The sequence below is a fragment of the Furipterus horrens genome, unplaced genomic scaffold (genome assembly GCF_987537825.1).
Source record: "Furipterus horrens unplaced genomic scaffold, mFurHor1.1.pri manual_scaffold_2, whole genome shotgun sequence".
Lineage (NCBI taxonomy): Eukaryota > Metazoa > Chordata > Mammalia > Chiroptera > Furipteridae > Furipterus > Furipterus horrens.
This window is the reverse complement of record NW_028327172.1, coordinates 7,450,261-7,461,163: the sequence shown is the minus strand read 5'-3', so window position 1 is coordinate 7,461,163 and position 10,903 is coordinate 7,450,261. Positions and strand designations below refer to the sequence as shown.

General features: G+C 46.8%; 1 pseudogene; it reads right to left on the bottom strand.

The window, feature by feature from the left end:
• Positions 1 to 2,147: 2,147 nt before the first annotated feature.
• Positions 2,148 to 4,846, bottom strand: LOC150017657 (tRNA-splicing ligase complex subunit RTRAF-like; annotated as a pseudogene).
• Between the last annotated feature and the right edge of the window lie 6,057 nt (positions 4,847 to 10,903).

The following is a 10,903-nucleotide window of genomic DNA, read 5'->3' as shown; positions in this document are numbered from 1 at the left end:
CCCGGGCCCACTCCAGGACAATGTGTAGGTATGTCTGGGGGAGAACCCATGTCATCCCCATTCCTCACCTCCACTGCCTACAGGTGCAGCACACGGTGACTTTGGACACCAAGCCACCCAGTGAACAGGGGGAGGACAGCAAGACTGTGCAGGACAGTCAGAGCTCCCAGCATCACCGGAGTGTCACCTGGAGGCCTTCCTGTGGCCATTTCTCCAGCCCTGCAAGCCTGGCCCCAGCAGGCCATCTGTCGTTTTCCTGCTGTCACGCTAATAGACTCAGGGCCTTGTGCAGGAACATTTCCCTCCAGGAGCCACTGGCCGTGTGGGAGGTGAGGGTATGCGAGGCTGCAAGACCAGGGCGGAGGAGAGACATGGGAGAGTGATTGTCTCAGAGATAGAGTTTCTGACCAGATGAGTCTGAAAGCAGAGAGTGGTAAAATAAATGACTGTGAGTGTAGCCAATACCAGTGAATTGTACACTTAAACAAGGATGAAGTGGTCACTTTTTATGGGGGACCACTCCTTTTGGTTTAGGGAATTGTAGCCCAAGCCATGAGCCAGGCCCTCCCTGCCCCACCCCCCGGGAAGCACTTAAGTCTCAACAGAAAACCAGAAGGCTGTGAGGCAGACAGGACTGAAGGCAACTGAGGGAGTCCCCATGGGAATTGGATTTAAAGAATGCATATTATGCTTTAGAGCATGCTCTGCTTTTCTTATCTCTTAGTTAGCTATATACAATCTGTAGCTAAAAATGTATGAATTCTTGCACCTGATGTCAGCACGGCATTGGGATGTTTGGCAGACCCTGACACAGACTGGTCACTGTGTTCTCTATATTGATATCTGTAATCGGTAACTGTCAACTGTAACCAAGTGTCTCAAAGCTTGTTGATGATTCATAAGTCTTGACCTTGTATCTCCCAAATCTTCTCCTCAATAAAAGGCACAGGACACAGGAATTTCGTGCTTTTGTTCACTAGAGCGATTAGCCACCTCCCAGCCCTCCAGACAAAATACAGTGTCCTGGATAAATTTGTTCTGCCGTGGTCAGGAAACCTCTGAGGGACAGGGAGTTTCTGACCGAGCGGGACATTGGAGGCAGGACAGCCTTATCTGGTGCCCAAACAGGGACACTCAAGACAAGTAGCTCCTGAAATGGCTGCAGAGACAAGAGCCTGACCATGGACAACCACACTGATGGACAGTAATTTCGGCGCCTCTGCCCAGGGCAAGGGATAGCAGTCCCCAGGCTCTTTCTGGAAAAGGCTGCCTGTGCTGAGCCGGGGCATTGGAGGAGGACTGGCCTCAACTTTTAGGTTTGCGTATTTTATCAAACACACAGAAGAAGGTCCCACCGACGGTAGCTGTCTGAGAGGCAGCAGAGAGATAAGTGTAAATAGGAACAGGGCTCATATTTCAATCCCCTGGAACACTGTCCCGTGTTGCTGACCCCTCATATCCAAGCATGTCTGTGTCAACTCTCCGTCTGATGTGCCTCCTGGGTTTTCCTTTGTTGAAGAGCATGGGTTTGAGAAAATCTGGTTCAAACCCACACCCTGAGTTCCACTGGGTATAAAGCATGGACTTCTGCAGAGTCTCTCACCTTGATGTCTGAGGCTTCTAACCCTTCCCTGGTCACATGTTATCCTCTCGGCCTTGACTCTGTTCCTCAGATATCCCCTCTCTGCATCTGTCCTACACTCTGTGACAAGGACAATCATCTGAATCCAAAGCACTGCCTTGTTGGAAGCTTACTTGAAGCAAACGTTCAAAGGCTCTCCATTCTGATGACATGAAACTCAATGTCTCCACTCAGAAATGTATGTGTTCAGGCCTGTATGGTCATTGAACTTCACCTTGTGTCCAGATGAACAGTTCTCTTTTCTTTCTCTCCTTTATTTCTGCCTTTTCTCTCCCAGATGTTAACCTGGCAGTTTGAGGACATAAATATGGGTAGAGACAAGAAGATAAGAAAGAACTTTTCCAAACTTTACTAAAGATAAAGAAATGATGTTAAATCTCTAGAACATAGTTAATTTTCTGGAATACTTTCCTTGAAAGTGTGATGTCTGATTACCAAACACATACCAGGGTATACATGGTTCCCAATTGTGCTGGGTGGGTCAGAGGCTGGAATCCTAACATGGTCATCTTCCAGCATTCCCCAGGCTGCGGTCTGTCTTTGGGTTGGCAACAATGGCCTAAACAGCTACTACAGCTTCATTGATTTCCGCCTGCAGCTCCCTAGCTCTTGTCTACGCAGCAATCGCAGAATTCAAGCAGCTCCATTAAGATCTGCATCTTCTGTGCCAAAGCAAGACAACACTTGTCTAAAGCAATGGGCAATCAATCCCTCTTTTGTTTGGTTTGCTTTAGCAACCACAGCCTGTGTCAGGTGCCCTGGATCAAACCTCACACTGCCTCCAGCATTGCCAAGTGATCATGATGCCTCAGAATCTGAGGAAGGTCAGCCAAGGTCATTACACCAGCCTTAAAGTCACAATTATCTGCCTCCAAGCTGATCTGTGGTTTCACATATTTTGCTGCACTCTGGCCTTTTGGCATAATTAGATACCGAATCCTTTTATTTTTCAGGATTATCTCCATATTCAAGACTAACAGCTAAACCAAGAAGTCAGTCAATTGCTTCTTGTCAATCTTGGATCTTGACAAAACAGTTAACACCTGTGAGATACTATATTTTTTCCTTTTTTTCCCCCTATTTTTAAAGTATATTTTATTGATTATGTTGTTATAGTGGTCTCAATTTTTTTCCCTTGTTCCCCACTGCCTAGTACTCTCCTTCCCTCAAGCAATCCCACCCCCCTTAGTTCATGTCCGTGGGTTGTGTATATCACTTCTTTGGCTACACCCTTTCCTGTATTATTCTTAACTCACCCCTGTCAATATTGTACCAACTAATTATGCCTCTTAATCTCTGCACCATCTCCCCATTTCTTCCCCTTCCCCATCCCAGCTGTTAACCCTCCAAATGATCCCCATACCTATGATTCTGTTGCTATTCTGGTTTGCTTAGTTGGGTTTTGTTTTTATTCTTTTTTGATTCAGTTGTTGATACTTGTGAGTTTGTTGTCCATTCAGTGTTTGTAGTTTTGACCTTCTTTTTCTTAAATAAGTCCCTTTAACATTTCATATAATAGTGGCTTAGTGATGATGAACGCCTTTAGCTTTACCTTGTCTGGGAAGCACTTTATCTGCCCTTCCATTCTAAATGATAGCTTTGCTGGTTAGAGTAGTCTTGGTTGTAGGTCCTTGCTTTTCATCACCTTGAATACTTCTTGCCAGTCCCTTCTTGCCTGCAAAGTTTCTCTTGAGAAGTCAGCTCATAGTCTTACAGGCATCCCTTTGTAGGTACCTCTTTGCTTTTATCTTGCTGCTTTTAAAATTCTCTCTTTATCTTAAATTTTGGCATTTTAATTATGATGAGTCTTAGTGCGGTCCTCCTTGGGTCTAGCTTATTTGGGACTCTGTGATTCGTGGACTTTTATGTCTATTTCCTTTGCCAAATTAGGGACGTTTTCCTTCATTATTTTTTCACATAAGCTTTTGATTTCTTGGTCTTTCTCTTCTTTTTCTGGATTCCCATATGATTCGGATGTTGGCACATTTAAAGTTGTCCCAGAGGTTCTTAAGCCTCTTCTCATATTTTTCAATTCTTGTTTCTTTATTCTGTACTGGTTGACTGTTTTTTTTTACCTTGTGTTTCAAATAATTAATTTGAACCCCGGTTTCCTTCCCTTCACCATTGGTTTCGTGTTGCTGTTTTTTTGTTTCATTTAGCATAGCCTTCACTTCTTCCATTATACATCCTGTGAGGATCTTTATCACTAGTGTTTTGAATGCTGTGTCTATTAGGTTGGCTATTTCCTTGTTGCTTAGTTCTCCCACTGGAACATGATCTGCTCTTTCTTTTGGCCACACTTCTCTGTCTCCTCTTCTTGACAGGCTCTTGTATTTGTCTGCCTCTGTGTCTTAAGCAGAGCTGTCACATCTGTTAAATTGTAAGGGGTGGAGCCTTAGGGATTCATAGGTAAAGAATGACCCGTTTCACCACATTGTGGCACTGTATGTGAGGGAGGAGTATTAGAGGGAACAGTGCTGCTCGCTCAGTACTTGTTTGTCCCTTTTTTAGGCACTTCTCCCACTTCCTATATGGGACTGGTGACCCTGCAGCTGTTACCCTGGCCATGGTTCCCAGAGTAGGTGCGCTTGCTTGTTTAAAGGGCCATAGGGGTCCTTTAAACAAGCAGACTCTGCTGAGAGACCATCAGTTTCTTCCTCTGCCCCAACTCCCACTGGTTTTCACAGTCAGAAGCAATGAGGCTCGATTTTCCCCAGCACTGGAACCATGAGCTGTGCAGTCTCATCTGGTGCTGGAAGCGCTCCCCAGGTGGTCCTCCCTTCTTTTTAAAATGTGTGGCTGCGCTTTCTGCCGGCCTGCCACTGCCCGCGGTGCTGCCGCCACCACACCACCCTCCTACCTGTCTGGTTGAGTCTTTCTTTTTTATATCTTTGTTTTTTGAACTTCTATGCAGCTCGGTTTCCTGGAACTTCTGTTTGTCTCTAGTTTTGAAGTAGTTGTATCCCTCTGGGTTCTGGAGGGAGACACAGAATGTCTGTCTAGGCCTCCTTCTTGACCAGAAAGCCTGTGAGATAATTTTCAAAGAACTTGGGCCAGTCATTGCTGTGGAAGTTTCTTAAATTACCTATGATTTCCAATCTTGTAGTGTCTGATTTTCTGGTCTGCAAGCCAAACAATAAAGCTTCTCAATTCTGTTTCATCTTTGCAGTTGAAGCTGGCAGGGTTGTGATAGTCGCGGGCCATCAACTTGCATCAGAACCTGTCCAGCCTCTTACTCTTGCCCGAGGCTTCAGCCAAGAGAGGTGAGGCAAGGACAAGAAAGCCAAGCAAGATCTTAATCAACACTTACCCCTTAACTGTGTTCCCAGTTCTATGGTCCAGACAGGTCTTCCTCTTGTGGGTCTTCAGAAATCTCATATTACAAAGATCTGTTCTTGTCTCATGGTTAATAACATTTAAAGTAAAACAAAGAGTTCTAGAGAAATTAAAAATATGACAGCTGGGAAAAACTCATAATGGATTTGGAAGACAAAGCAAAAGTATATATGAGTATATGTATAAAACAACAGAAATATAATGGTAAAGAAAAGCATGTCTGGATAAAAAATTCTGAAATGAGAGAGATTGTAGTGGGAGGAAATCCTCAAATAAATATATTGAGAAATTTTCCCTGTAGTAACAAATATGATATGGAGTAGCTCACTCATTCCTCACATCAAAACACACTTTTTGTGCCTTTTGGGAACATCACCGTAAAGAAAAATGATTATTCTTTCAAAAAGAAATGTCACTGGTTTTCTGGCCAAGATGGAAGCGTGGACAGACATGCTGCATCTCCCTCCAAAACTAAGAAGGAATACAACTACCTCAAAACTAGAAACAACCAGAAGTGCCAGAAAAATCAAACTACATGGAATTCCAGGAAACAAAGATATAAAGAAGAAATATTCATCCAGACAGTTAGGAGTGGCAGAGCTTGGGTTGAAGGATGCGGGGTGGTGGCGGCAGCAGTGGCGGCAACAGCAGGCTGGCATAAAGCGCAGTCACATGTTACAAAAAGTTGGGAGGCACACCTGGGGAGTGTTCCCAGCTCCTCACTGGACCTGGAAGCCCATGGTCCCAGCACCGGGGAAAATCAAGCCTCATTGCTTCTGACTGTGCCAACCAGTGGGGGTTGGGTTGGAGGCAGAAACTGCCAGTCTCTCAGCAGAGTCCCCTTGATTAAAGGGCTCCCATGGTCCTAGAATATCCGAAGACACACCCACTCTGGGAACAACGGCCACGGCAGCAGCTAGAGGGGTGCCAGTCCAATGCAGAAGTGGGAGAGGTGCCTGGAAAGGGGACGAGTGCTGGGCTAGCTGCATTGTTCCCTCTTGGACCCATCCCCCACAAACAGCGCAATAACCTAATAAAACAGGTCGCCCTGCACTGACGAATCCTTAGGGCTCCGCCCCTTACAACGTAACTGGAGCGACAGCTCTACCTGGGACACGGAGGCGAAGAAACATAGGAGCCTGTCCGAATGAGGAGACATAGAAGTATGGCCCAAAGGGCAAAATGGATCAAGGTCTAGTGGGAGAACTAAGCGAAGAGGAGATAGACAACCTAACAGATGAGGAGACAGACAACCTAACATATGCAGAAATCAAAACACTGGCGATAAAGATGCTCACAGGCTCACAGGTGAGAGACGGTTTTGTGTATTTGTTTCCTACAGCTGACGAAACACACTGCCATGAGCTAGGGGGCTCCAGACAACAGAAATCAATTTCCTCATGGGTTTGGGGGCTAGAAGTCCAAAATCAAGATATTGACAAGGCTGTACTTCCTCTGAAGGCTCTAACTACGAATTTTCCTCGCATCTTCCCAGCCTCTGCTGGCTGCTAGCCATCCTTGGTACTTTCGGGCTTGTGACAGCATCATCTCAGGCTCCGCCTCCATCTTCCCGTGGCCTTCTTTCTTCTTAATGGCTTTCTGGAGGCCTCCACGATTATTACTAAATGACAAGACCTAAGGCAGGGAAGTGAAGAAAGATATGAGATTTATGACTAGAATCAGATTCTAACACAGAAATTAAAGGCCTAGAAACATTCAGACAAGAACAAAGCCTTTATGCGCCTGCATCCTCCAAGGAGGCGAGAACTGAGTTGGGTCTTGAGGAACAAAGTCAGTGAGGGTGACAGAAAGCAGAAAGTGAGGACCATCCTGGCCATCATGAGCTGGAAGATGAGCGCCATGCCCTGGACATCACACGTGCCCACACCCCAACCGGCACCGGTGGGCACTGCGGCACCACTCACTGTCCACTGAGTCTCAGGCACCCCCGCCCTCCTCGTCTTTCACCACAAGGGCCCCAGAGGTTTCTCCGTCCCTGGGAGTCTCCACCATGGCTTTAGTGCCGTTGGAGCTGAAGAGCCTCTTTGACTGGATGCCCTGAGCATCACAGGTTGCTTAGCAGCAAACCTGGTCTCACTCACTTGATGCCAATGGCACACCACCCAGCCTGTGGGGACAGAATGTTATCTCTGGACACAGACAAATGACCACAGGGGTGGGTGCAAGGAGGGAGAAGGTCAGCCCCAGCAGAGAATCGCCATTCTAGCAGTGGGAAACATATCAGATCTCCCATGTTTTTCATGTCAGTGCCCTCGAAGGCCAGAAGTACACACTCTGCAGGCCTGTTTAGGAAGAAAAATGGGCATGAGCTGCGGGGGAAATGAGTAACTGAATAGGGAAGATCTGGTGTAGAAATCTAACGAACCCTATGAAATGTCATGTGTGTGTGGATTATTTAACCACACATTTTGTAGAAACATTAAGTTGTGCAAAGTTCAGGGTTTTAGTTCAGGAGCCAAGGAGAATTAGTTGGAGGTGATGCCTAATCCTGACTCAGCTTCCAATTCCGGCTCCTTGTCCCAAGTCATTAGATGGATCCGGGTTAAATTGGATCAAGAGTATGTTTACTTCTTGGGAACAGAAGGCCTGGGGTGGCCCTGTCTCTGGATGTGAGGGCTCCAACTTCTTCCTCTCCTCACCTGGCCCTGCCTATGATGGCTGACTGCACAGTTCTCTACAGAAACAAGTAACGTGGTGTTAGCACCAGGATGTCAGGCTGGTGGCTATGGTTAGAGCTGGTATGAGCCTTGCCTTCATTAGAGTGTCTATTTTAAATGAACTTCTCTTTCTAAATATACGCAATAATAGAGCATTGATGTCATTAGAAAATTCTTCCTCAATTTTATAAGTTAATTGCTGGCAGCTGACATGTAGGGAGCAGCTACTCTGTGCCCAACCCTGTTCTGAGGACTTACACACTGTAACTCACTCCAGCCTCACTATTCCCATTGTACAAAGTGACCCAGTGATGACAACTCCACAGCAGGCCTGGCCCAAGGTATGGAAGGTACCTGGACTAGGAATGGCCTGGGCACCGTGATCAAGAAACAGGGCCAGTCCTGAAGTTTCTGGCCTGAAAAGTACTACCCCACCGAACTTCTAGATGTTGGCGTGATCAGAAGGTTGAAGAGGTTCACATCCAAAGACCATCCCGGAGGTTAATGTCAACCGTGGAAGTAAGAGACAAAACCAGTTTTATAGAATCATTGAAAAAGAAAAATATAAAGTATCTTGTGCCTAAATACTGTGGGGCTGATTTCTAGGACTAACGTACAATGCAAAAAAAGTCAGATATCATCAAATCTTCAGAACCCTTTTATAGGCTTGGTGCCAATGTGTGAATCGCTGAGCAAAAATAGCTCTCCCTGCGTGTTATTACTTTTATTCAGCATGCGGGTACATGTCAGCTCTTCTTTGAGCCTGCGGACGGGCCCAACATAATGCTCTCTTACCACACATATATCTCCCACCCACGATTCAAGCTCTTCAGGACAAAAACTGAAGAGTTCACCTGTACAGCATGCTTAGTCATAGCCAACATGGAAACCAAATGTCATCCCAACATGGAAACCAGAGACCACTTCACTCCTCTGGCTTCTGATTCTAATTTGGGAAGCTGACTCAAAGTACCTTTGGGTGGAAGAAACGTCAGGCCAGCCAACACCGGCATTCACACCGTTTGGTGTCTACTACCTGTGCTTAAGAACGCTTGCTCTTAAATGAGCCCTTTGTGAGTGGAATTATAGTCCTTTGATACACCAGGGAATGGTCATCATGGGCTATGGAGAAGACATGGAGTAAAGAAACACACATTTATTGTACAAGAGGTGGGATTGCTTTTGCCCAGCAGGCAGCAATGCGGGTCCGTAACCACCGGGGCACCAGGCAAAGCCCTCACCGAGGTCTGGTGCAGGAGACAGTCCCCTGTTTCATTACGAAAGTCTTTCCCTTGCCTTTGGAATGCCGATCGCCAACACGGTCAACGGTGAGAAAGTGCACACGTCAGAACGGAACCTGCTTTCCATTTCTGGCTTCTTCCTAAATCAATGTTGTTCTTGGCAACTTAGGGTCAGGTGAATGATGGAATGAAATGAGGTTCCAAGGATCTAGACAGAGAATAATGCATTCACAGGTAATTAACCGTTGGCACGTCTCAGGCTCTCTCATCCATTTCTCTTTGCTTAGTCCCAGCCAACTTTGTTTCTCTTGTTCCTCATACCATCCCTGCTTAGGCTGATGTGGTTCTTCTGTCCTATGAGTCTGTCCTGCCCCTCTCTGGCACCGAGAGGCACAAGTTGCCTGCAATCCTTACCTCGCCTAGTGCCATCTGCTCTCAGGCCTGTGTCCTTGCTGTTCCCTCTGCCTAGAAAACTCTTCCCCAGAAGGTCCCCTGGGTTTCCCCATTCACTCAAGGAAGCTGAGAAGTCCTGGTCTGATAGCCTGCCTGGACCTCCTTGCAGGATGCTGTCCTGGTGGTGGTTTTGTTGTTCTTGAGACAATCACTTTCTCTTTATCTGCTGTTCCATTGCAGGCTTCTTTGCTACTTCCGGTTACAGGGAAGCTGCACACGTGCAAGGTCCTGCTCGACTTGTCCCGACAACAGAACCTGTGACCCGTAAGCACAGGGTCCGTCATAGGGGATTCACGGTTGTTAGGAGCGTGGGTGGGTAGATGAATGGGTGGACGCATGGGTAAGTGACAAGATGGATGGATGATGGATGGATAGATGGGTGAATGGATGGACGAATAGAAAGATGAAACCTCCAGCTTAGTCATAGTTACTCTGATTTAAGCCCTTTGATAGGCTCTTGACATAGATTGTCAGTCATCCTAGAAAACCTGGCATTGTATCATTTATGCCCATTTTAGAAACGAGGAACAGAAGCTCAGACAACCAGCACTGTAACTTGCCCAAGAGCATTTCATGATTAGGGGTGGACTCCAAGGTTCAGACCCACACCTGCACGAGCCCAGATGTAACCATCTTACCATCCAGCACTGCCCACCGCCCAGTCCCACCAGCATCTGTAATTCTACTTCTACCTCATCCTTTGAATCAGTGGAACAAAAATCCTAACGTACCTACAAAAAGTAAACAAAACTTAATTCTAAATTTATAGTTAATTTTAGGACGCTGACTTACCAAAGTGAGATAGTCTTTGTAAAAACAACGTTCAAAGTAGGTGAGAAATGATTTCTACATCTCAACCTAAAGCGCCTGACTTACTCCAGGGGCCAGGAAAGCCTGCCCCCCAGAGGCGGGCTGTGGTATTGCCCCCAGCCCGGGTGTTCGGCGAATCAGGAGGAACAGAAACTGGATGTGAAGTTGTTCTTCTTCTGGTTAGTCAGTGTTGCTGTAGTTTTTTGTTTGTTTGTTTGTACGTTGACGAGTTAGAAGACAAAACAGAGGAGTAACAGCGGTGCGGGGAGAAGAGGAGAGGAGGGTGGCGGAGGGGGAGAAGAGCTGAAGGTGAAGGAGGTGGAGGAGGGGGAGCGCAGGAAGACGTGGGGAAGGAGGAGGAGACACCGAGGACCACACTAATAATAAAACAGCAAGACGGGCAACACAGGCTCACAGGTGGTCATTCGCATTATTACTTAGCAAGCACTTCAGCATTAATTTCACCCAATGTCCTTACCTTCGTTGCAGTTCCACAATGTGTGAGGGTTTGGGAAGCGCTGTCCCCTGGGGTTCTACACACAGGCCCCAGCTGGCTGGTCTGGTGGAGTCCCGCTGTCCTTCCCTGGCCCAGTGCCAGGTTATCCTGTGACTCACTCTGTCTTGGGAGGGATTAAGGTGGCCCCCGGGAGAATAAAAGGAGGAGTTCTGGGCGCTCACCTCCAACGCGAGTTCCTTCTTCCCTGTCACATCGGAGCGCCCAGCCAACAGCCGCTGCCTGAACC